A 22,070-nucleotide genomic window follows, 5' to 3' on the forward strand; every position below is an offset into this window, starting at 1 on the left:
TACTGCTATTCTCCTGCATGTGTATGTGCAACAGGCTCAAATCTATGCTGCTAATGCTGCGGATAGACCTCATCCAAGGAGAATAAGGGTGTTCAGACCCCATTTAACATATCAAGGACTGCATGATATTGAAATAGTAGAGCAATATACAGTTGACAGGGAAACGCCACAGGAAATCTGCAACCTCTGTCACTCCGACCTCAGACCGAGGAAAAAAAAGAGGGGAACTTATACCAATGGAAACTAAGGTAAGGGTAGCATTAAGGGGGTCTATATTAGAACATCGACTTTTTAAAACATCGAATGTTCTAATATCGACCGCTCTTCAGTGAACGCTGACAACATCGAACATGCAGAACAGCAAATTTTTTTTCCAAGGGAAAAAATTTGCTGTTCCGACACACATACACACAACACAAACACACCAAACAAGCAGCAATGCACACACATACACCTAAAATCCTACATCTAACCCTACACTAAACTGTACACATACCACTTAGCTATCCACTTACCTTAACTCAAACCCTAACCCTAAGGTCCGTCACTATCGCACACTCACCTCACCCGCGCCCTAACCCTAACTCACCTACCACACCCTAACCCTCACGTCCACATATTCGCACACTTACCTGACCCGTGCCCTAACCCTAACTCACCTACCCTGCACCCTAATCCTCACGTCCACACAATCGCACACTTACCTGATCCCGACCCGTAACTTTCCACCACAGTGCTGAACATAGCAAAGCCACAGGAACAGCCAACTGAATTCCTTCCCTAGGAAGAAATTTGGTGTTCCGCAGCTTCGCTATTTTCAGCGTTTGCTGAATAGGGGTCAATATTAGAACATTTGAAGTTGTGAAACTTCGATGTTCTAATATAGACCCGCATTAAGGATATCAGCAATTGGTACATTTCAGAGACCCACAGGTGATATACTAGGGTTTTCATATACCCTGCTTCCAGAATATTAAACCAATATCTAAATGCTATGCTACAACATGCAAGTACATCTATTTCCCACTCACAGCACAGAAGAGAGCAAGAATAATGCAGGAATGTTATACTATAGCACACTTCCTTGAAGTCTTGGGGGCTATAGATTGCACTCACTTAGAAATAAAAGTCCCACATAGTGAACAAGGCAGGACATACATCTATAGGAAAGGGTTACACTCAGCCAGCTGCTAGGTTGTTTGTAATCCCCAAGGGATCATACTTAATGTCTGTGCAAGCATCCCAGGCAATTATCATGACTCACAGATAATGGCAGACCTCATGGCTTTACAAAAGGTTTGTTAAGGGTGATGTTCAACAAAGCCATATACTGAGTTATGCAGATTATGCACTGGAACTGTGGCTCATGACACTCATCAGAAATGCACACACACCCACAAAAGATGTATACAACAATCCTCACCCTCAAACTAGAAACATCACAGAGCATGTGGTTCACATGCTGAAGTCACATTTCCACTGTCTAGACACATAGTATGACCTAGGCAGCTGTGCAGAAATTCTCACAGACTGTGCCATGTTTCACAATATCATCATAAGGAAACAGCTGCACTGGGACAGCAAGGACCAGGACCACACATTCCTGAAGCACAGGCAGGGCCAGCACCTCCTGCATATATATAGACATAGAATCTGAGGAAAACCTCCAGCTGCAGATGTAGCTAACAGAGATAGGGATACACAATATGCCATTTCCCTAACTAAAAGGCAAAGGATAGCACAAATGCTCACCACCTAAGTCTCAAAGGTCAGCGCACACTCCCAGCAACTAAAAGGCAAATGATAGCACATACTCACCAACGAAAAAATACACATAACAAATATTAAAAGTGATGCATCTGATGCCCACAAACATTACTTATCCATGTAATGTCTGTGTGCATATAGCATCAGACAGAGACAGTCCCAAAGCACGACTCCTAACTGCAGTAATGTCATAAGTGTGGAACCTATTGTACACAAATAAATGTATAAAAAGATAAACTACCTACATACTGTCAGCTTTATAATAATCCACTCTGTGCATCACACACATGCATATGCAACCTAAGTCAAACAGAAATAAACAAAGCCCATGGCACAGTCACCATGTAAACTAAGAACTATCATATGTGCAATAAAGGAGCAGTGAAATTTCAAAATTACATATGTTGCAAAAATATTTGCTATTACATATTGAAATATATTCCAAACATGAACACATAAGTAGTGTGTGTAGTGGACAAACATAGCTTGTAAAATAGTGCAGTGATTTGTGGAAGAATCCCCTCCACGTTGTGAAGAAACTGAAAACACGGTCATCTGTGTTCTCATGTCTGGCAGGAGATTTGTGCATATTCTCAGATTAACTTGTATTCCAGCATGCCTAATTGTGAAAATGTAAATAAGTTTTTTTAAATGTTGACTATTTTTCTGTGTATACAGAATGTTTAAAGAATGTTTTGATACATTTCCAACTGTGCATGTTTGTGGGGGACATTTTAAAGTACAAACTGTGGAGAATCAGCTGAAAAGTCAGTGATGTAATTAGAATGTTCCTGGTTGCTAAGTTATTATTTAAACAGCTGATTGACAGGAAAATAACTTTTTCAAATAGCAGAGTGTTTTTTTTTAAAAACAAGACAGTTGAGGCTCCCTATTACACTGTTGCAGATGCAGGTTGTCTAATGCATCTTTGTTGAACTGAAAAGTGTGAAAAGGCAAAATAGTGAAGCGCATTTTCAGCAAATTATTTCCCTGGGAAAGAATTAGTTTGGCCTCTTTCACTACTTTGCCTTTTTGGCACTGTAGTGTGATCTCAGAGTTGGTATATTTAAGAAGGGGGATTTGAGGGGCACAGCCCCACCACATCAGGGGCTGTGGGGGCAAAGCCCCCCACATTAAGTAATGTTTTACAGTTTTTTTTTTGTTTTGGAACAGCAATTTTTCTTCCAGCTGTTCTGAAGTTTTAATGTTGTAAGCTTTCGCTTACATGGGGTCGATTATGTGTCATTCGCTCTTCTGAGTGTGCGATTTCATAATATAGACCTGACAGTTGAGACTGCAATTTATCAAATGCTGAGCAGTTTTGTGAAGTACAGTTAATTACTGTACTGTGCAGTCAGTGGATACCTATGAAAAATAACTCATCAAAAAGTGTATGCCTGCTTTTTGGCCTTGCTGTTATACATTAGATTATATCAAGGGCAGTATTCTTTAGTTAGATTAGGAAAGCTTAGTTATTAAGATAACATTTTTCTAGAATAATGGACTCTTGTCCTGCAGTTTAATTTTACATTTCTGGTGATTGAGTTCTGGTGTTTATTGAAAGCTATTGGTTTACATTCTTGTAATCTTTTACTTATTATTAAATGATTTTCATTACTTTACATTGTGGCTGGAAATCTTTGTTTTTCTTTAGAGATTACAGAGTGCTTACACCTGTTGGATACTCCCTAAGTCACCTCAAAGGCCTGGTCACTTAAGTCATAGCTATCATTTATCTTGATATTAAATTTTCATAATTGGACAACCCTTTAGAAGGGCATGAAGACACTCTCATTTGTGGCAGCATTACCATATTATTTTGGGGAAGGGACTCAGCTGGAAATCTGTGTAAGCCTTTCCCAGAAGGTTTTGGCTGTGTGAGATTTAAATTTACTTTAAGTGTGAGTGTATCAGAGGTCTTAAACTGGGACACATTGCTCTGGTATGTAATAAGAAAATACATTTGGTGGACAGAGGTCTATAGTCCAGTCCCAGGAAAATAGAATATTGCTGTTGCACTCTTAGGGGGGAAATTGTGAAATATTACTCCTGCTTAAGTGACAGTCTTACACTGGAGTCAGTAGTGAGGATTGAAGCTCCTTAGTTACTGTCCCAAGATAGTGAGGGACATCACATTAATTGTTGGTAGTCCGGTGGGATATAGCCAGATGTCACACTAATTGGTGGCATTCCATTGAGATATAGCCTAACATCACACAAGTGTCTACTAACAATGCTCTGCATCCAGTCAGACTCAACTTTTTCACTTCCATAACTACACCATTACTTTCCTGTAGCGTAAATTCAGCCATCTGAGCAATGTGAATATGCAAATGAGGTGTGAAAGCATTAGCATTCCTGAATGCCAAAAAAACTCACTTGGTGTAGGGGATATAATCGTGGTGTAGGTAACTACACAATTGCATGCGCACACACCTAGGACTGCAGGGAGGAGAAATAAAAATATTTAACTACTAATGGCTTGCAACTGTTTCAGATTGCTCTGACAGCAAGAACACGCAATGCTGAAGTCACTGCTCTCTCTGTAGTGTTTATATCGTGTAGAGTACAATTACAATAAAAAGATGTAAGCGCCTTGAGAGCTATGAGAACAAATTTAACAACATTGACATCCTTTTAGTAAGAGAAAACTGTTGATTCTCATCTTAAAGTCTGTCTGAAATGCTGATCAACTATATTACACATTGAAACAAAGATGCAAATAAATGGCCATGACATTGCATTTTTGTAGTTAAGCTAACAGGAGGGGAAGGTGTTCAAAAATAAAGAAAAGAAGACAATGGCAGTGTTGGCAACATAACATTAAAATTATATGGACCATTATGACTGTGAAGTATTGGTCAATATGACATTGATCTAGACACATCTAATCAAATGAGAATGTAACATTTTCTAATCATATGTTGGTGGCAAACAGGGATAAAAACAAATCAACTGACTGTGTGTGTTGCACTGAGTTACGGATTCAAGTCCAGATGGTGTGGTGTCTGACAGAGTTAATGCATAACTTCTGTACATATGATCAGGTTGCACCACACACAGACCTTAGAAACTTCACAATCCTTCCATTTCATATTCATTATCCTATATATATTATTACTGACAATTGTCTATTTTTTTGTGTTCGTCATTTACGTGCCTCTTCTCAGAATGCACTGTTGACTGGCAGCATTCTGAGATAGTGAGCAAAAGTCCACTGCCCAAGGTACCAACTGAGAAATGTAACTGGTCTTGCCTTCAGTATTTAATTTCACATTCACATGGTTGTACTTTTCTACAACACCCTGAACAGCAGTAAGATGGAATTCTTGTGCGGAATTTAAATTGTGACATATGTAATTAGCACAAACATGTTTGGAACCGCTGCACTGTATTTCTAATTAGCAAGTAATGTACACATTTTATATACCTGTTTCTGTGGCACAAGCTTTAAATGCAGTGACTTTGGCCCCTTTACACAGTTTTTCTGGGGTTCAGATCCATGCGGTGTGAAGGAACTGCAGAAATTACTACTCCAGATGTAAGAATAACTATCATCATAACTTTATATGCTTTTTAAGTGCCTTCTGTACTTGCTTACTGCTGAGAGGCATGCAATCAAGCTTAGTTGCTTAAGGAAAAAGTGAAAAATGTTATTTGGGCAGCCTTCTGTAACAAAAACAGGCTTAGCATTGATGCATGGCCATCATCCTCCTGGACAGTACTTAGTGCACAAAAATATATCTGTTAACCTAGCTTTCTCTGTGGCATGAAGTCTAATTGCATTGACTTAAAAAAATATCACACACAGGTGATCCAGGGTGCAAATACAGATAACATTTAAAAAAATAGGGTGCCAGAGCACAATTTCTAACAATACTTTGATTAAAAAGGTAATACTACATACAAATGGCTATCATAATTAACAAGAAATGTCTCATTAATGCTATGACAGATATTTTTTTTTTTCTAACTAACATATCTCATAAATGATTTACTTATGAAACACAGTTGAATGTGTGTGCAAATGCACTTGTATATCTATTATGGGCAGGACACTGAAGTTAACAACAGCATCTCTCCTTGCATAGCCCAACTCTATGTTTAGGACAGTACGTGCAGTGACATATGTATGCATCATACCCCAACCTATATTATTCAGCTCATGAAAGTCTTCCCATCTGGCATACATTTATAAATGGTAGTAATACCTCTTTCATAGAAATTCATTTCACAGGACTGCTTAATGTCACACACATACAGGCCAATCTCCAGTATATCTCCATCCATACTGAATGCAGTTTGTCTTTAATAAACATGGTCAAAAGGGTGTTATCATGAAACACTGATAAATAATCACCTTGCTTAAAATGTATGCTTTATTAATTCATGAGGTTTGATTCCTACATTAGTCAACTAATTTTGTACAGTGTGTAATTCCAAAAAGTTATGTGCCAAGTCATCCTATTTAGCATCCAAAACACCATGGATAGCAAGCAAAGCCAATGAAGCTGTCAGTGTTGACCATCTGAAAAAAGTGTGAATGTGTTCAGGATCACACATATCGAATCTCGCTGCCATGTCTCACACCTTCATTGTTGTTTGATAAAATGCCTTCCACCTTGCTTACAAGTGCCACTTTGTGCTTACCATCTCACAAATGCAGTTAACATAGTTGTGTTTGCACGTTAGCCATTAAACATGAGATTGGAATTTGGTATAAGTTCATCCTTACAGTTGCGTTATGCAGGCATGGCTGGTGCAGAAGATGATGGTACTAAATTTAGAGCACAGAGGTGGGGTGTGGAGGAGTCCAGGATTTTTGTGGGACTGCTTGTGAAGTGCTACAGCCATAGGCTGTTTCAGGGAGACTACACTGCGCCTCAGTATAAGACTGAGGCTTGAAACAGAGTAGCCAAGGCTGTTTGCAGTGCAACTGGCATCCCACATACTGAAGAGAATTGCCATCACCACTATGGAGACCTGACAGTGCAAGAAGCTCACAAGAGAGACACCTCTGTTTTTTTTCCTAGTTTAAATGAGCAATAGAAAATGGAATAGAATTAAAACACATTATAATGAAAATACAATGCCATACATAAAATAGAAAAAACAATAAAGGAACACAACTTACAAGAAAACAATATAAAGGAAAACAAACTAACGTTTCTCTCAAAGCAGTCTATGACAAAGCTGGAAAGACCCTTTCCATTAAAGCTTTGAAATATTTTATTTTATTAGGGGCACTATTTCGTTTCTAAAATCAGTTGCCTGCTGGAGTACTTTGTTTACTTTTTTAGTGCAGTGTAAGTCACATGTTCAAAGAGAGGCAGGATTTTCAGAGAAGGTGTTAGCATACTGTAGGTCAGATTTCACAAACGTCAGTGGGGGAATGATCATTACAGGAAACACTAACAGTTTACAGTTTGCTCTTTTGTATTTTCCTTTCCTCCCACCCATAGGCTATTAGATTATCTGAATGACTGACTGGATTAGCCTCAGCTAGAGAATCTTTCTAGTCACACTCAGATCTGAAGCCTTTGCAGCAATGAAATTGCATCTTTAGTATTTGCTTCTTTTATTTTTTTTTGTAAAACTTAGTGGAATGATTATCCAACTTTGGCAATTGTATTTTCTTTTGTTTGTATTTGTTTCATGCTTGTTAGCACGTTTTTTTTCCCTTCACTGGTAATTATTTTTCATATAGTCAGCAATAGTGTTGCTTACTAGTGCATGTACTACTGCAGACGTACATTTACAAGACAGTTTTCCCTCATTTCAGAGGGCAGCATTGCTTTGGACAATTGCATCTTGGAAACAACCCACTGAGTGGCAAATGTCCTAAGATTCTAGAAGAATAAAATCTTTTAATGTTTCAATAAAAACATGACAACTTTGAAATTGAATTGTGTTACTGTACTAAAAGTATTTTCCTATTAGCTGACACCCTTCAGGAATCACACAGTAACTGTCTGTATAATACTGATTCCATCCAAATGAATTTATTTTCCTTTTCTTCCCTGCACTGTGTTAAAATGTTTGGAACTTTCACTCTTTTCCTGAATATTTGACTGTAGTACAGTTACACCGGTTACCATTTGAAAGTTGAGGCAAACATAGTCTCTATAGTTCCCTGTATTTTCCTATCTGTGTGCATAAGTATGTATGTAATCGACATTTATATTCATGTGATTGTAAAACCACAGCCTTGCTGTGTCTTACTGACTGTCTTGCAATTCAAGGCATTCTTGAATATCTTGTTAAATTTGTATATGCTGGATATGTGATAATCATACCTCTCAACCTCTTAGAGCAAGAAATCTGGACAAAGCATAAATAAAAATGGGACAAAGGTCCAAAAATAGGGGCAATTTTTAAATATTTCTCTTACAAACTTATAAAATTGCTAGAATAACTGGCTTTGCATTAGCATGAGTATTCTGAAGGGTATGTAGTCTGAAACTCAAACGTCTACCATTATTTTCTAACTTCATTCTTAAATGATTTGCCACTAATTTGCCAGAAAACCTCAATTTTATGAAAAAATGGACCAGAAATATGAGGCAAATATCTGTACATTCTGCGAAAATCTGTACAGTTGAGAGCTATGGATAATGTGTGTATTTTATTAAAACTTTGTAAGCAATGCAAATAATTGTTTTAGTGGTATACTTCACTGTTAACCTTGGAATTATCATACCTTTTCTCAAACTTGCCTCTTTTGTGACTCAGATGGCTGTTTTGATGAGACCACTTACCCCCTTATCAAGATGGAAACAGATAATAGTTTAAATACATAAATGCATGTGTCGTGTTTATCATATGTATTGCTTTGTTTAAAATGTATTTTTTGTATATCTTTATGTCTTTATAGTGCCACATATATTTGTATGTATACACACATAAAAGTGTGTATACACACACACACACACACACACACACACACACACACACACACACACACACACACACATAAATCTGTTTCTGAATTTGTGTGTGTCTCTGTTTATGTATACAGATGTACACACACCTGTATGTGTGATTTGTTGGTGGATATATACATATATACATGCACACTCTTATACACTGACATGCAGGAGGTATTTTGACTAAGGTGAAAGTATAGCTGCTCCTAACAGCATTCGTGTCACTGACCTTTTATTGCTAGTTTTACAAGTAATAGTTTGCTTTCATTTGCCATATGCTACTTGACAAGAGTATTAAAAGTGTGACTCAAACTACAGGAATTAAACACCCATAAGCTTAATCAGCCTTATCTGTATGGTCATGAAACGAATCATCATTGACCCTATAAATAAGGACATATGTGATCCCCAAACCCTTCATCAGACACAGCTTGGTTTTGTAAAAGACAGGTCATGCTTGTTAAACCTAGTAGACATCTTCAAAAATGCTATCAGAGCCATAAATGAAGGGAAATCTGTGCATACAACCTACCTTGACTTAGCAAAGGCCTTTGACATAGTCCCACATTTGGGCATCATTGATAAACTCTCCAAGTTGAATATCAACCCTTATGTTGTCAGGTGGGTTGCTAACTGGCTCACCAACAGACCACACTCAGTCAAAGTTGGGGATTTTACCTCAACTAGCAGAACTGTCAGCAGTGGACTTCCACAGGGGTCAGTGCTGAGCCCCCTATTGTTTGGAATATGCTTCTCAGAAGTTCAAGAGAGGGGCTGTGCCTGACTAAGTTTGCTGGTGACTGCAAATTAGGTGCAATCACTGAATCCCCAATCAATGTCAATATACTTCAAGAGGGACTTACACATATCAATGGTGGGTGCCAAAGCTGTGGACTCAAACTAAGTGCTAAAAATGCATTATCATTCCCTTCAGTAAAATCAATATCCCTGCAGACTAACATATAATAATACCCTAATGTAACAACTCAGTAGTGAGAAACTTGGGAATGCAAGCTGACTGCAGCCTAAACTTTGATCACCATGTGTCTACTGTGGTAAGGAAGGCATTCTATGTTGCTCATCCCATTATCAAAGCCATTTGACTCAAGAGCAAAAAAGGTCATCTAAACAGCAAAAAAGGTCAAAACACCCCTTTACACCACACTTATCGGGCCAATAATTGAGTACAAGGCTCCCTTTGGTATGTACCTTACCAGGCACCTGCAGCAACTTGAGAGACCTCAGAGATTTCTAACCAAGAAAATTACAGGGTCTCCACCACATGTCCTACACTGACACACAGAAGTCACCATCACTGTACTCAGTTGCATACTGACAACTTAGAGAAGACTTGTACCTGGCCTGCAGATCAACCTAATGGAAATGCTGCACATCCACAACTCAAATGGGATAAGGGTCATTTGCTCCAGGGAACTTGATCTGGCCTGTGACATAAATAGGGCCTGCTGGAGAGACAGATACATCTCCCAGAGGTTGCCACTCCTCTGAAATAGACTTCCAGTTCACATCATACAAAGCCCTCTATGACCCCATTTGTGTGTAGCCTGGATGACTAGATGGAAAACCATAAGTTCCTTGCCTGGGATTTCACCTATAACCCTCCTAGATAAGGGTAGCCATTGCTAACTCAGATCTTGAGTTTAGGCTAGATCCTTTGTATTGGTTTCTCTAGAATTATACTGGGTACACACAGCTAGGCTTATAAAGACCTTTGTGTCAGTAGCCTATTAACCACCAATGAACCTATCAAGTAACGAGAGTATTCTTGCCTTTAGTCATCTAAATTTTTAGAGATCTTACTTGTGTGTTGGCACACCCTCAGACTGCACTGCATTTTTTTTCAGGATAACTGTTGCCATATTCCTAAAAAATTGGTGGGGGAGGTACTTAAGAGGAAGGAAGCTCAACAGCAGGTGGCCAAGAGTAATTATAAGTAGACATTAATTTACCATTACATAGTTGGAGTTCTTCCTGGATATACAAAGAGAAGACAAAACAAGGTACTCCCAAATCAACATTGGACCACATATGCATAGTTCAGGCAGGCAGCAATCAGCAAAAAGGGTGAACTGAAGAATAAGTAGACATTTTACACTATGTTGCCTTCACAGTGGGCTCAGTTCAAGAGACTGGCACTGGAAGCAGCACCAGTACCAGTGTGGGTACAGATTAATTCACAGTATCAGTAGAAGTATGAGAATAACAGATAATAAACACCCTCAGTACAGGTAATTAGGTGGCTTACAAAAGGGTACTACAGCAGTTTTAGGAGAAACCTATGACTGATCAGGAGGTGAGGAACCAGTGGCTGGCGGCAGCCTCAGGAGCCACGGAATAGAATGTAGTACAATGCCTGCAACATTAATAAACACTGCGCCTACAATACAGAAGTCCACTCACACAGTTTTACCACAGAGTAGTACTTAAGAAGGAACAGATTCCTGCTATGAGAAGGGTACCCTGCTTACCCAGCTTCAGGTTAGGGCTGCATAGCGGCAGCTTCTCGTGTGCAGTGGCCCAGGACATCATAGCAGAATATCAAGAAGTTTGGAAAATGGGAGTACATCACTTATGAAAGATAGCTGAAAAATAACCTTCTACCTCACCTAATATTGTTGTCTTTTATTTGTAGAAGCTGGGAGTAAACTGTAAGGCACATATTTCACCTTCCAATATTACCTTTTGTGAACTGGAGCTTCCTGCATGTTTGATCACCTTGAACCCTGCTGGTGCTCTTCCATGTGAATGGAGTGCACAAGTGTATGTTCAATTGGCTGATTGTTTTTCTTAGGGCAAATACAAGCACACCAAGGGCTAGCCCCCACCAACCTTCACTCACATACCTTTTCTTACCTGCAGAAACCCATACCTATCTCTGCAGCTATCCTTCCAATGAATATCCTATTCCCTCCCTCATACCTTCTTCCATCCCAAAGTAAAGCAAAACATTTTAATACCTATCCACTACAAATAAAACCTTACTCTATCCCAAGGACCCTGCCTTCATCAGATGATAATACATTTTCCCACATGCTTTTGGGAGATCTGATGTATTATTTTGCAAATTTTAGCCAGGCCTGGATGTTTTTCTGTGTAAGAAAAAGCTTCTGTCTTGCAACCCTACCCCATAGTCCAGACATATGGCCAATATGGGAGATAGTTGCCACTTGTCACATGTAGTACACAACCAGTACTTGCCAGAAATTCTTGCAGCTCCTTCAGTGTTGCTGTAGGTCTCTTGGCAGCCTCCCTGACCAGTTTTTGTCTTGTCTTTTTATCAGTTTTGGAGGGACGCCCAGTTCTTTGCAATGTCACTGTTGTCCCATATTTTCTCCACTTTTTGATGACGGTCTTCACTGTGTTCCATGGTATATCCAATGCTGTGGAAATTTTTTTGTACCCTTCTCCTGACGGATACCTTTCAACAATGAGATCCCTTTGATGTTTTGTAAGCTCTCTGTGAACCATGGCTTTTGCTGTAGCAGTCAACTGAGTAAATGTCAGGAAAATCCTACTAGGACAGCTGAACTTTCTTTGGGGTTAATCAGAGTTTCTTTAATTGATGGCAGGTGTGTACCCAAGAAGACTGAATGCTGTAATTAAATCAAAAGGTGCTTCAACAAAGTATTAGTTTAAGTGTGTGCACACAGAACAAAGTTTTATTTTAAGGGTGTGCACAGTTATGCAACCAGTGTATTGTACGTTTTTATTATTTATATTTTTCCCCAGATTTGTTTGTTTTTCAATTGAATTGTACAGGTTATAGGTCACATTAAAGGTGAGAAAAGTTTTGAAACTATTAATTATGGTCTTATTTTTTTATATCACAGCAACCTGGCATTTAACAGGGATATGTATACTTTTTATATCCACTGTATGTAGCTTCTATGTAACATCCTAAGCTTTTGTAATACACTGCCTATTGCTATTTAGATTTATAAACTTTATTTTATTATATTTCATATACTTTTATTATCATCCTTTTGTTTTTAGTGTGGTATAATTTTGTAACTACTGTATGAGATCTGTTATCACTTGTATATCTCAATTGTTGTTTAATGTTTTAATTGTTTTGTATAATTCGGAGCTTTTCTCCCTGGGCCTCCACTAAATTTTGTGAGCTTAGTCGGACAGTCCCGGTCAACAAATGTAAAATAAATAATAATCCATCTCATTTGAATGTAATTACTGCAAGGTTTAGCTTTACACACTGTACTATTTTTCCTTTCAGAATACCCACTACTGTGTTTTTGTCCTGTAGGAGCACAAATTATATACACACATAACAAGGTACCTGTAAACAAACATATAATTGTTTACTTTAATAAGTAATGAAAACAACAAATAGAAGTGTGCTGTACTTTCCAAGGTACCACAAATTAAACCTATCCCCCTGGATTCACTATCCTTCCATGCATGACTAAGTTAGTCATGCACGGAAGTGGTCGTTTAGGAGCATGACGGCAGCTCGCCATGCATATTAATGAAGGTGCACTGCCTGAGCTCCTAAACAGGAATGGAGCATGGATGAGTGTAGGGGGCATGTCTGAGAGCAGAGCTTTCACAATCTACACGCCCCCTGTACCCAGAAAGTGCCGTACGGCACTTCAGTACATAATATCAGAGCCTGGCTCTAATGTTATTTACTACAAGTGTCCGCATACACTGAAATGTAAGCCCCAAGCATGTCACTGTCTGCAGACACTGTATTATATAAAAAAAAAAAGAAAAGAAATTCATTTTTTTTTTAATAAACACATCGTAAGTTTAAACGGAGTGCAGCATGTTTGCGCTGTGTGGCACTATGCTTAGCCTGGCTGAAATGCTGAAAATGAAAGTCAAGTGCTAATGTGATGGAATACATCAGCAAGTTGCCATAGCGTAGTGGCACTATCATGGTTTAGCATGTAGAATATGCTGTGTTCGAATACCCCCTCTGCCAACATATTTACTTAACATTTAATGGAATTGATTGACAGATGTCAATCATACGGCCTGCATATAGCACAGTAGGGGTGGGAATATGTAAAATCCAAATGTAAAGAAAAGTAATTACTTTAATCAAAAAAATAATAGATTTAAGCAATGCTTAGCTACTCTAAGCATTGCTCATCTGCTTTAAGCTTTCCTTATGTATTTTAATCAGTGCCCTGCGGATTTACGCAGATCTAAGCAAAGTTTAGCATATTCAAACCTGGCCAATCAGGAAAAAGTGTGTGAAAATGGCCTTATTTAACACACACAGGTGGGAATACACCCATAACCATTTGGGATAGCTATTAGCAGGACCAAAATGGCAGGAGTCGGAGAGGGAGTATGCTTTTGGTCACAACGTTGGGGCATCCAGGAGTCCAAGGTCATGGTTGGGCTCCTAGTGAGAAACAATGAGGCAAGGCTGCTGCAGGGCCAGTACCAGGGCACCCAGTACAAAATGGAGGCCTGGGACCAGCTTGCCCATGATCTGACCAGTGCCATTGGCATACCCTGGACTGGTGAGCAGTTGTGATACCATTATGCCGACCTGAAGCAGAAGAGGGGTGATACCTTGGACCAGTGGATCCCAGAAGTTCAGGTGCGGGATTTCCAACGTGTCTGTAAGTCTTTAGCCTTATGTATCTCCAACTAAGTATGGAAAACCATTAAAACCTGTGACTGTGCAGGAGTGCTTAATGTATGTTCTCTCCCCATACAGCTGCTGATGAGAGGTCCCAGAATGTGCAGGCTCATGCACAGTGAGTAGCCCAGCTGTGTCGACATTATGGTGAGTACAGAATTCCTACTAATATTACCAGTAATAAATCACAAATAGTAATGTTAGTACTGTCTGTAGATATATAAATTGCTGTAAAAGCAGGAGAAAAGTCCTGTGTCATTATGCTGTTACAATGGAGTACTGCCAGCTGTGGTGTAAGACAGATGTCAGTAGCAAACAAGATACAATATGCAGGAGAGGAATAGTGGAATACAGGGGAGTGTGTTTGGGTGAACCTCCCAAGAATGTGCCATATACACACTAAAGTGCGCTAGCCGATTTACAGCATTTATAGCATTTACTGTCTGTTTTTTTCCTTGTCTCTGTAATAAAACAAAAAAAATCTCTTGTTTTCCTGCCTTACTGAACTAGAGTAGTCCAGTTTCAGAGTTGCTGATCCCTGGGCTTTGTTTTTAGTTCCTGTTACTGATCCATTGCCTTATTAGGGAGGAAGGAAGTTTCTTTGCTTACCAGTGGGAGTGGGAAGCACTGAGCAGCCTTTCTGTCCGATTTGGTGAAGTTTCAGCCAGAAACTAGTAGTCCATTGGTCGTTTTGGGCCAATTCCTAGCTCCTTTCAGCCCCCTGCTATAAAACACGCTAAGCGTTTTCCAGCTTGTACCAACTCAGCACAGATCCTTGTGGTGGCCTGCAGAGTGATCCAAGCAGCAGAGAGCTAAAAGAATGACTTTCTACCAGATATAAGTATTTTTTGTGGCTTTCCCACTGTTATTAAGCTAGCGACTGCATTTCGCCTGTTTTACTGCTACTTTAAGTGATTTCTGCATTTTACACTGTTTATTGCACTTTAAGTTACTAATTGTTGCAAATTGTTTCTGTAGGCTACACACTAAAGTGCGCTAGCCGATTTACAGCATTTATAGCATTTACTGTCTGTTTTTTTCCTTGCCTCTGTAAAAAAACAAAAAATCACTTGTTTTCCCGCCTTACTGAACTAGAGTAGTCCAGTTTCAGAGTTGCTGATCCCTGGGCTTTGTTTTTAGTTCCTGTTACTGATCCATTGCCTTATTAGGAGGAGGGAAGTTTCTTTGCTTACCAGTGGGAGTGGGAAGCACTGAGCAGCCTTTCTGTCCGATTTGGTGAAGTTTCAGCCAGAAACTAGTAGTCCATTGGTCGTTTTGGGCCAATTCCTAGCTCCTTTCAGCCCCTGTTATAAAACACGCTAAACACGTGTTTTCAGCTTGTACCAACTCAACACAGATCCTCGTGGTGGCCTGCAGAGTGATCCAAGCAGCAGAGAGCTAAAAGAGTGACTTTCTACCAGATATAAGTATTTTTGTGGCTTTCCCACTGTTATTTAAGCTAGCGACTGCATTTAGCCTGCCTGTTTACTGCTACTTTAAGTGATTTCTGCATTTTACACTGTTTATTGCACTTTAAGTTACTAATTGTTGCAAATTGTTTCTGTAGGCTACACACTAAAGTGCGCTAGCCGATTTACAGCATTTATAGCATTTACTGTCTGTTTTTTTCCTTGTCTCTGTAATAAAACAAAAAAAAAATCTGTTTTCCTGCCTTACTGAACTAGAGTAGTCCAGTTTCAGAGTTGCTGATCCCTGGGCTTTGTTTTTAGTTCCTGTTACTGATCCATTGCCTTATTAGGGAGGAGGGAAGTTTCTTTGCTTACCAGTGGGAGTGGGAAGCACTGAGCGGCCTTTCTGTCCGATTTGGTGAAGTTTCAGCCAGAAACTAGTAGTCCATTGGTTGTTTTGGGCCAATTCCTAGCTCCTTTCAGCCCCCTGCTATAAAACACGCTAAACACGCGTTTTCCAGCTTGTACCAACTCAGCACAGATCCTCGTGGTGGCCTGCAGAGTGATCCAAGCAGCAGAGAGCTAAAAGTGACTTTCTACCAGATATAAGTATTTTTTGTGGCTTTCCACTGTTATTTAAGCTAGCGACTGCATTTCCTGTTTTATTGCTACTTTAAGTGATTTTTGCATTTTACACTGTTTATTGCACTTTAAGTTACTAATTGTTGCAAATTGTTTCTGTAGGCTACACACTAAAGTGCTAACCGATTTACAGCATTTACTGTCTGTTTTTCCTTGTCTCTGTAATAAAACAAAAAAATCTCTTGTTTTCCTTACTGAACTAGAGTAGTCCAGTTTCAGAGTTGCTGATCCCTGGGCTTTGTTTTTAGTTCCTGTTACTGATCCATTGCCTTATTAGGAAGGAGGGAAGTTTCTTTGCTTACCAGTGGGAGTGGGAAGCACTGAGCTGCCTTTTGTCTGATTTGGTGAAGTTTCAGCCAGAAACTAGTAGTCCATTGGTCGTTTGGGCCAATTCCTAGCTCCTTCAGCCCCCTGCTATAAAATCGCTAAGCCGTAAGCATAATTTCAGTGAGTTACTGTTGCACACAAGAGCAGTCGCGGTTAAAGAAGGTTAAACTATTTGGGCCATCTAAATTCCACTCTTCCAATTTTCCCTTAAAACTACCTTCCTCGAGCTGTACTGCTGATCTAACCAGCATATCCTATAACTGAAAAGTTCATCTCTACTTGATTCCCAAGTAGACTATTCTCTATCTGTAAAGCCTAGCACTTACTCCTACAGTACTTGCACCTTGATAAAGCACTCTTATTATAGATAGTACCCCACCAGCCTAAAACCCACTTCCCCCGAAGTCCTTTGAAAGTCTCTTTATCTACTACTTCTAGTATGTCGAGGGATCAGTTGCTAGTGTCCTCTCCAGCTCAACTGGTGAACCTGGGAATATTGAGGCAATGTTACAACTGCCTCATGTACACAGACAATCCTCTCCTTCTCCCACAAAACACAAATACATGCGAGAGATGCAACTATACGGCCAAACTGGAGGCTGAGCTCTCTCAACATAGGACTGGCAAGACCAGACAGGAGGAGAAGGTAACCACACACAATACATACCCAGTCACACATGGTACAATCACAACTTCAATTCATACACATACTCACACAAAGACATACTCGGAGGCTCTGATCAAAAATTTACCAAAACAGCAGAGGCCACCAAAGCAGACACCCAAACAACTACCACCTCACGACCCAACACATGCAACACATAGACCACACAGTCAGAGTGTCAAACAGTCACAGCCCTTAAGGCCAAACAAAATGCCAGACACACTTGTCATTGGTGATTCCATAGTCAGACACACTGACGTCCCGCTCACCAGACTGAGTAAAGAGAAGGTCACAGTAAGCTGCCTGTCGGGCGCTAGAATCCGCCACATAGCAAGCACTCAGGTCTCTCAACAGCAGGTACAAGTATGACTCAGTCATTGTCCATGCTGGTGTCAACGACCTGAGGCGTACCTCCTTGGACTACATGAAAAGGGACATCGAGGAGCTCTCTGATTATGTAGCCCAGGCAGGTATGACCCTGACCTTGAGCAGTATCCTACCTTCACCTAGAATGATGCCACAATACAGTGATAAGATGATCAGCTTTAATAATTGGCTTAAATTCTGGTGTCATTCAAAGGGATCAAATGTCTGTCTGCCTGGGATGACATGCTGGACAAGCCACGCTTCACAAGGGACGGCTTGCACCTGTCACCCCTGGGCTTCGGATATTGGCAAAGGCTCTTGCCACCCCATAGTGCCTTTTTTTAGGCAAGGCTCAAATTCTAAACCTACCACCCTAGAACACCAAAAGGAAAAAAACTAAGGGTAATGCTGCTCAATGCCAGAAGTCTCAATCTCAAGATGCCTTTTCGAGGCCCTTCTCAATATGGAGAACATCGATGTCTGTGCTGTGACAGAAACCTGGTTCAAGGCTCCTGAGAGCACCCCAGCACTAACAGGTTTCACCTCTATCATGCGTTCGGCCCCAAAATCCGGACAACACCAAGAAAGGAGGGTGTCCATATTCATAAAGGACACCCACACCTCAAGGTTGGTAACACACGATGCATCGGAGACCATCTAGGTGCAATTAACCATAGGCAAGACTGCTCTGCAATTTGTAGCATGTTACAGGCCACCCTCTCAAACTCAGGAACCTCACATGGCCTTCCTGAAAACATTTGAGGATAAATGTATCTCAAACACCATCATACTAGGTGACTTCAACTACCCTAATATAGACTGGGAACACTACTCAAGCCCGAACACTCTAACCCAAAGATTCCTGGAGTTCATAAACTCAAATGCCATGGAACAACTAGTCACCATCCCACAAGAGGAGAAAACATACTTGATCTCATCATCACGAACATGGGATCAAAATGTTCAACACCGAGTATACCCCTCACTGGTGAGATCAGATCATAAACTAATCTCGCTGGAGGTCCTCATCCCGCCCCCACCTGAAACAAAAAAGACCACAGTGAAAAACGTCTCAAAAGCCGATTTCACACTTCTAAAAACTAGTGTGGTCTCCTTTAAGGCCCCTGAGCCAGTGGTAAACATTACTCAAACCGCTGAATCACTTACAAATGCCTTCTACCAGCACCTACAGGACTGCATGGATCAGGCAATCCCAAACAAAACTAAGACTCTCTGTACCAAAGGCAAGCGTCCAGTCTGGTGGACCCCAGCCATAAACAAGCTCTACAACAAAAGGAGGAAGCTACTACAAGATAGAGCAAAATCCTTGAAAGGTAAGACACCTTTGATCATTATAAGTAAAAACTAAGAGCTCTCATAAAATCATCCAAGGCAAATTTTGAGAGAAAAATCGCCAAGGACTCTAAAGAGAATCATAAGGCCTTCTTTAGCTATGTTAGAAACCTAGGAGGAAACTCCCAGATATGCTCAGAATTAGTTCAAAATGATGTGAAAATTACTGAACCTCGCACATTGCCAACATACTGGCTGACAGGTTCAGTGCAAACTTCTCCCCTTCCCCAAAGGAGAGATATCTATTCCAGAGGATTGTAGCCCCCAAACATCTCCAACGCCCAGGTGAGAACTGCCCTCACTAAGGCAAAAACACAGCATCCATGGGACGGATGGTGTCCCGGCTGTGTGCTTCATGAACTCAACGAGGAATTAAACCCACAGTTAGGACAGCTGTTTAATCTTAGCCTCACCTCAGGATCGCGTACCCAAGGAGTGGCGCCTGGCGACTGTGGTCCCACTTCATAAGGGCGGTGCCTCCACAGACCCTGAAATTACCGCCCATTAGCTTGACAAGCCTTATCTGCAAAGCCATGGAGAGGATCATAATGGAACTCATAAATAAAGACATAGGGAACTTGCAGACTTTGGATCCAACTCAGTTTGGCTTTGTCAAGGCAGATCCTGCCTCTTAAACTTGGTTGACTTTTGAGACAGTCACCAAGGCCATTGATGAGGAAAGGCAGTCCATACAGCCTACCTCGACCTGGCAAAGGCCTTCGACACAATACCCCACTCAGGTATCATCGAAAAACTCATCGGCGAATGTAAACCCATACATCACAAGATGGGTTGCAAACTGGCTACGTGACAGAACCCACAGGGTCAGAGTTGCTGGAGCCATGTCAGACTCAAAGCCTGTCACAAGTGGTGTCCCACAGGCTCAGTCCTGGGTCCACTCTTGTTCGGCATCTACTTTTCTGAAGTACAAGCAAACACAGGAGGGTTATGGCTGACAAAGTTTGCAGATGACTGCAAACTGGGCGCCATAGTCGAAAACACATCTGACACAGATATCCTCCAGAAGGGCCTCACAGAAGCGGATAACTGGTGCCAGAGCCATGGCCTGAAGTTAAGCCAAAAATGCATAGTCATACCCTTGGAAAAACAAGGTTACCCCTAGCTACCATATAGGTGGCAATCCACTGAGCACAGAAAAAGTCATCAGAGATCTGGGGACCCAGGTTGACAGTAGCCTTTTCGTTTGACACTCATGTTGCTAAAGTAGTTAGAAAACCTTCTATATCACCCACCTGATCATGAAGGGATTCACATCTAGATCAAGGGAGGTCATCGTCCCCTGTACTCATCACTTATTAGACCTATGATTGAGTACAATGCCCGTTCAGAATGTATCTGACCAGACACCTGCTGCAGCTTGAAAGGCCCCAAAAGTTCCTCACCAAAAGGATAAAGGGTCTCAAAAATATGTCTTATGCTGCCCGACTGAAAGAACTCCAGCTCTATTCAGTCTCATACCGCTTGCTCAGAGGTGACCTGTGCCTGCCATATAAGGCCATGTCAAACCCAGATTTGATGAATATGCTTCACCTCACAAACTCTAGATCCCTCAGAACCACAAGGGCGGGAGACTTAAACCTTGACACGGTTATAAATAGAACGTGCTGGAGGGACAGATTCATCACCCAGAGACTCCCTATGCTGTGGAACAAAATCCCGGTACATGTGAGGCAGAGCACCTCTCTGGCCTTGTTCAAGAGGAATCTTGACCAATGGATGGGAGATTGCAGATATACCCCAGGGATTACTTCAGTGTCACTGCTTGACAGAGGCACAGCAAAATAATAGGCATAGTTTTTATTCAAACTAAAGGGGTGGCGAAAGCCACATAACTATGGGCTAGGCTTATAAATGCCCTTGGGCAGATAGCCTAGTATGAACCTATGAACCTATGAACCTATATGTTAGGGCTACAGTAACATGTAGAAATGAAGAGCAGTTCCTTGTGCAGATCATGCAGGAATAGTAATTGTGGATGTCTTACTTGTACCCAGATATGATGTGAAAAATAATAAAGGTTATACCAAAACCTGGTGTGTTTCATTTCAGCTGTACCAGACATATAGAAGTGTGTATGTCCTACAAAATGCATTAATTGAAATGAACTGATGCAGCACTGCTTGTCTGCATAGTTTAGAATGGGCATGTGAAATATTTGTAAAAAGCAACAGTACATACTTCCATCAGAGTGTGAGTTATTTGTGTGTGTGCTAGTATTGTCCTGTGTTAACCTTTCAATTGCAACGGTATGTAGCCATGACTGTACTGAAAAATGTCCAAGGCTAACAGGTGCAGACCTAAAACCTACACTGTGTAACCAGGAATGTAAATTGATGCATGTATCTGTAAAACACTGGAATGTGCAATCTGGGACAACAATCTTTGTTGTGTATATATACTGTGTACTGAAAATGGGAAACAAAAGATGCAACACGTGAGAAGAAAAAGTACTGGTCAGAGAAATATGTACTACATAGAAATGTTAGAAAAAATATGCCACATTGCCCTAGTAGCTCAGTCTAATAAGAATCAGGCCTATACTTAAATTTTGCACACATACCACGGTTCGAATCCAGGGGCTGCCACTTAAATGTTAGTCTGCTTCTACACTTGTAATTTGCAATCTGAATAGAAACTATAAGGTACTGAAAAACACATTTTCCACACAGGTAAAGAAATCTGAATTGGACTGCTAGTATAATGTGAAAAACCAGGAAAGGTGAATTGTGTTGACCAGCCCCAGTCTTACAAATACATGCTAGACATTCACATTTTGCAGTCTGGCCCACACAAGCCCCTCAAGTGTTATGCTGTCATGGATAGTTTCCCCAGTTTACAAGAAACATGCACACAAGAGAATTGTCACAGTAGATGTATGTCAAAAGCACAACACACACCCCAATGCCTGCAAATAATATGTGAGTCCCAGATCAAGGGTTGGAAAGAAACTTGATAATGAA

The sequence above is a fragment of the Protopterus annectens genome, chromosome 9.part0 (genome assembly GCF_019279795.1).
Source record: "Protopterus annectens isolate FY-2018-M chromosome 9.part0, PAN1.0, whole genome shotgun sequence".
In the NCBI taxonomy this organism is placed as follows: domain Eukaryota; kingdom Metazoa; phylum Chordata; order Ceratodontiformes; family Protopteridae; genus Protopterus; species Protopterus annectens.